The 5,478-nt window shown below is 59.1% G+C and overlaps 1 non-coding gene across 1 annotated transcript; it reads right to left on the bottom strand.

Moving 5' to 3' along the window:
• Nucleotides 1-810: 810 nt before the first annotated feature.
• Nucleotides 811-2,625, bottom strand: LOC142792591 (small subunit ribosomal RNA). Its single transcript, XR_012891050.1, has one exon. It is a non-coding gene; the product is annotated as a small subunit ribosomal RNA (ribosomal RNA).
• Nucleotides 2,626-5,478: the final 2,853 nt, after the last annotated feature.

The following is a 5,478-nucleotide window of genomic DNA, read 5'->3' as shown; positions in this document are numbered from 1 at the left end:
CCCCTAACCGCGATCTCGCACCGTGTTTCGTGTGGCGAATTCAAAAGCCGGCCGGCGCTGCTGCAACCATTACGGTCGGTACGCATACGCCGCGGAGGGCGGGACGGTCATCGGAGCGTGCGGTTCCTCCATCGAGTACTGCGCACCTCGGCCGTCGCATCGCCGTGCCATGACCGGCCGCGCGTCAACGCGAACCGGTGCCAGCGAGATCCCTCGCCTGCAAGAACCGACCGGCAGCCTCCGTCACCCGAGGACGCGGAGGCGCTTGCCGCGGACGGCGGGACGGTATGCACTGGTGCACAGCGGACCCGTCACATCGCCAGTTCCTTGACCGACCGCCGACGCTTGTGCCGTTCCTCTCGTACTTGGCAGTCGCCGCGCGATTGTCGGGTCTCGTTCTTGCACGCTCGAACGGTCGGGAGGGCACTCGGCTGGCGTTTCGGGAACGCGCAGCCTCGCCTTCTACCGACGTAACCACGACTCGCCGTTCGCGCTCCGCCGCTCCTGTTTACAGTACTAGGCGGTCCCGCAGCGGTCGGGTCGCGCATTTCGAGCGCTTCGAGCCACGGTGCAGTGGCGGGTCGAAAGCCGACCTATGAGTGCGTTGCGCCGTTTGTACCCGCGTCCGCCACCTGGCCGACCGTCCAAGGTCGCGGTGTTGGCGTCCGCTGGGCGCAACAATTTGTCACGGGGTGCCGCTCCACATTCAGGCAGCCCCGTGGGGAAAAGCCGACCCCGCGTCCAAACGGGGTCAGCGGCAGAAAGTGTCGGGCGCAGACGCAGCTGAGGCGCTCACCCTTCACAATCCGTTAATGATCCTTCCGCAGGTTCACCTACGGAAACCTTGTTACGACTTTTACTTCCTCTAAATGATCAAGTTTGGTCATCTTTCCAACAGACCGGCGCAACCGAAAGGCCGCGCCGGACATCGGTCCGAAGACCTCACTAAATCATTCAATCGGTAGTAGCGACGGGCGGTGTGTACAAAGGGCAGGGACGTAATCAACGCGAGCTTATGACTCGCGCTTACTGGGAATTCCTCGTTCAAGGGGAACAATTGCAAGCCCCTATCCCAATCACGAAAGAAGTTCCACGGGTTACCCAGTCTTTTCAGACAGGGATAAAGACACGCTGCTTCCTTCAGTGTAGCGCGCGTGCGGCCCCGGACATCTAAGGGCATCACAGACCTGTTATTGCTCTGTTTCGTGCGGCTAGGAGCCGCTTGTCCCTCTAAGAAGGTTGTAAGGTGCTGGGAACCCCGCACCTATTTAATAGGCTAGAGTCTCGTTCGTTATCGGAATTAACCAGACAAATCGCTCCACCAACTAAGAACGGCCATGCACCACCATCCACCGAATCAAGAAAGAGCTCTCAATCTGTCAATCCTCCCAGTGTCCGGGCCGGGTAAGTTTTCCCGTGTTGAGTCAAATTAAGCCGCAGGCTCCACTCCTGGTGGTGCCCTTCCGTCAATTCCTTTAAGTTTCAGCTTTGCAACCATACTTCCCCCGGAACCCAAATACTTTGGTTTCCCGGAAGCTGCCCGCCGAGTCATTTGAGTAACTCAGGCGGATCGCTGGTTGGCATCGTTTATGGTCAGAACTAGGGCGGTATCTGATCGCCTTCGAACCTCTGACTTTCGTTCTTGATCAATGAAAACATTCTTGGCAAATGCTTTCGCAGTAGTTCGTCTTGCGACGGTCCAAGAATTTCACCTCTAGCGCCGCAATACGAATGCCCCCGTCCGTCCCTCTTAATCATTACCTCGTATTCCAAAAACCAACAGAACAGAAACGAGGTCTTGTTCTATTATTCCATGCAAGTTTATTCAGGCGACTCGCCTGCGTTGAGCACTCTAATTTTTTCAAAGTAAAAGCACCGGCCATCTCGAGGCACACAATGAAGTGCACCAAGAAAGAACCGGCATGATGTTCAGTCCGAGCCGTCGCATCGGGTAGATGCACTACTCGTCTGGAACTGAGATCCAACTACGAGCTTTTTAACCGCAGCAGCTTTAGTATACGCTATTGGAGCTGGAATTACCGCGGCTGCTGGCACCAGACTTGCCCTCCAATTGATCCTCGTTAAAGGATTTAGAGTGTACTCATTTCAATTACGGGGCCTCAAAAGAGTCCCGTATTGTTATTTTTCGTCACTACCTCCCCGTGCCGGGAGTGGGTAATTTGCGCGCCTGCTGCCTTCCTTGGATGTGGTAGCCGTTTCTCAGGCTCCCTCTCCGGAATCGAACCCTGATTCTCCGTTACCCGTAACAACCATGGTAAGCAAGTAACCTACCATCGAAAGTTGATAAGGCAGACACTTGAAAGAAACGTCGCCGGCTCGTGGCCATGCGATCAGCACAAAGTTATCCAGAGTCACCACACAATACGGGCCGAAACCCGATCGATCTTGGTCTAATAAAAGCACCCGTTACCCAAAGGGCTCCAGGCTCACTGCATGTATTAGCTCTAGAATTGCCACAGTTATCCAAGTAGGAAGAAACGATCTAAGGAACCATAACTGATTTAATGAGCCATTCGCGGTTTCGCCTTATTTCGGCATGTACTTAGACATGCATGGCTTAATCTTTGAGACAAGCATATGATTACTGGCAGGATCAACCAGGTAATCGTTCGACTGCGCGTCCGTCCTCGCCCTCGGCGGGCCGGACGCAGTCTGTGTGCGGCGGAGGCCACCTTCAGGCGCCCCAACACGCTTATTTTGCACTCCGAGATGACGGCGTTCGAGCTCGCTACGGCACAACCTTCCCGAAAGACGAGTGGGAGCCGTGCGGCAAGAAGCACGTTCATGCTCGCTCTTTTTCGTTGCATCGACTCGGTCGCGCCGTGCGGGTTGCCCAAGCCCGCTGCACTGTCGGTGGACCGGCCGGAACTAGCAACGGAGCCGAGACTGCAAAGCCGCCAGACGACGGGTCACGCCCGCGTCTTCGGCGCTTTCGCATCTGAATCGCCCGAGGACGACACGGAACACACCTCGATATCGTGGTAAAACGGCACCGTCCGACAACCAGCCCCTAACGCATCAAGCGGATGAGGCTGCAGACGACTGCCGTGGATTCCCCTGGAGCAGACCCGAGGACACGCTTGACGAGGCCGAAGCCCGCCGCATATCAGACACCCGGTCGCTTTCGCGTACGCCGCTCACGAGAACCCCCACATAATAGCAGCGATAAGTACCCAGACCTCCTTGGGCCCTAATACGAGCGTACTCGAGAAAATTTCACCGCGGGTGTGCCCCGAAACGTGTGGCATGTTGAGCGTGCCACAAGTCTACGTCGCTCTCAAACCCGCCGAGGTCGTAGAATTTGCGACCCTACTCACGAAATTCCCACCGAGGATACGGCCGCAAACGTACCGCACCTTGGGTAGGCCACGAGTTTGTGCAACACTACGCTGACGGCACAGCACCGAGGTCGTGCGCGCACGCACGGGAAAATTCCGCCGCGGTTTCTGCCGAAAACGTGAGGCACCACGACTCTCCGCAAGTTCGCGTCGACTGCGAAAGACCGAAGTCGTGAACGACGTGTCCGCTACTCGCCGCCGACACGCTGGACACCAAACGTACAACGACTCGACGGCGTCGTAGAGGCCCACGACGCGGTTTTCCTTAACGACGTCTCGGCGTGGCACCGACAGGTTAGAACGGCCGACCAACGTTCCCTGTCCGCCGTTCGGCTCAGTCGAAGGGCTCGGCGACTTCGGCAACGCTGCGAAGCCGCACGGTGACGCACGCCATGTCCCCATTTTTTTTTTCTTTCTGCGTCTGCCGGGGTGCCCCTATAATAGCAGCGATAAGCACCCAGACCGCCGTGGGTCGCTCGCCCCGGCTGACGTGGTTTTTCGTACTCCTGCGGCGGTCGCCGTCAAGCACGTCCAAATACGCTACTTTCGTGGGCGCATTCACGCTCTTTCGCTTCGCCGGAGTGCCAGCACTCACTCTGCCAAAAACGGCGAACATCCGAGCGGCGGTTCCCACTTTTGCGTCGGCGTCGCAAACCCCGCCCCGGCAGACGAGGTTTGCCGTACTCGTGCGACGGTGGCCGGCGGGCACGTCGAAAGACGCCGATATCGTGCGCGAATTGGCGCACCTTGGCTTCACCGGAGTGCCGCCACTGACTCCTCCAAAAACGGCGAAGATCCGAGCGGCGCTTCCCACTTTCGCATCGGCGTCCCGAACTCCGCCCCGGCTGACGCGGTTTACCGTACTCGTGCGACGGTCGCCGGCGAGCACGTGGAAAGACGCCGATATCGTGCCCGAATCGGCTCCGTTCGGCTTCGCCGGAGTGCCAGCACTGGCTCGGCGAAAGACGACGAACATCCGAGCGACGGTTCTCACTATTGCGTACGCGTCGCAAACCCCGCCCCGGCAGACGCACTTTGCCGTACTCGTGCGACGGTCGCCGGCGAGCACGTAGAAAGACGCCGATATCGTGCCGGAATCGGCCCCGTTTGGCTTCGCCGGAGTGCCAGCACTCACTCGGCCACAAACGGCGAACATCCGAGCGGCGGTTCCCACTTAGCCGTCGGCGTCCCGAACTCCGCCCCGGCAGACGCGGTTGCCGAGCTCGTGCGACTAGCGACCGCGAAGCCGTCTCGCGACGCCGCTTTCGTGCGCGGCTCCCACTGCGACCTGGGTCACCCGAGGTCGACGAGCAAAAAAGAATGTCGAAAAAAATTTTTTTTTTTTTTTGCGTCTGCCGGGGTGCCCCTATAATAGCAGCGATAAGCACCCAGACCGCCATGGGTCGCTCGCCCCGGCTGACGTGGTTTTTCGTTTTCCTGCGGTGGTCGTCGTCAAGCACGTCCAAACACGCCACTTTCGTGGGCGCATTCGCGCTCTTTCGCTTCGCCGGAGTGCCAGCACTCACTCTGCCAAAAACGGCGAACATCCGAGCGGCGGTTCCCACTTTTGCGTCGGCGTCGCAAACCCCGCCCCGGCAGACGAGGTTTGCCGTACTCGTGCGACGGTGGCCGGCGGGCACGTCGAAAGACGCCGATATCGTGCGCGAATTGGCGCACCTTGGCTTCACCGGAGTGCCGCCACTGACTCCTCCAAAAACGGCGAAGATCCGAGCGGCGCTTCCCACTTTCGCATCGGCGTCCCGAACTCCGCCCCGGCTGACGCGGTTTACCGTACTCGTGCGACGGTCGCCGGCGAGCACGTGGAAAGACGCCGATATCGTGCCCGAATCGGCTCCGTTCGGCTTCGCCGGATTGCCAGCACTGGCTCGGCGAAAGACGACGAACATCCGAGCGACGGTTCTCACTATTGCGTACGCGTCGCAAACCCCGCCCCGGCAGACGCACTTTGCCGTACTCGTGCGACGGTCGCCGGCGAGCACGTAGAAAGACGCCGATATCGTGCCGGAATCGGCCCCGTTTGGCTTCGCCGGAGTGCCAGCACTCACTCGGCCACAAACGGCGAACATCCGAGCGGCGGTTCCCACTTAGCCGTCGGCGT

This window comes from Rhipicephalus microplus, unplaced genomic scaffold (assembly GCF_043290135.1).
Source record: "Rhipicephalus microplus isolate Deutch F79 unplaced genomic scaffold, USDA_Rmic scaffold_229, whole genome shotgun sequence".
NCBI lineage: Eukaryota > Metazoa > Arthropoda > Arachnida > Ixodida > Ixodidae > Rhipicephalus > Rhipicephalus microplus.
This window is presented reverse-complemented; position numbering and strand designations above follow the sequence as displayed.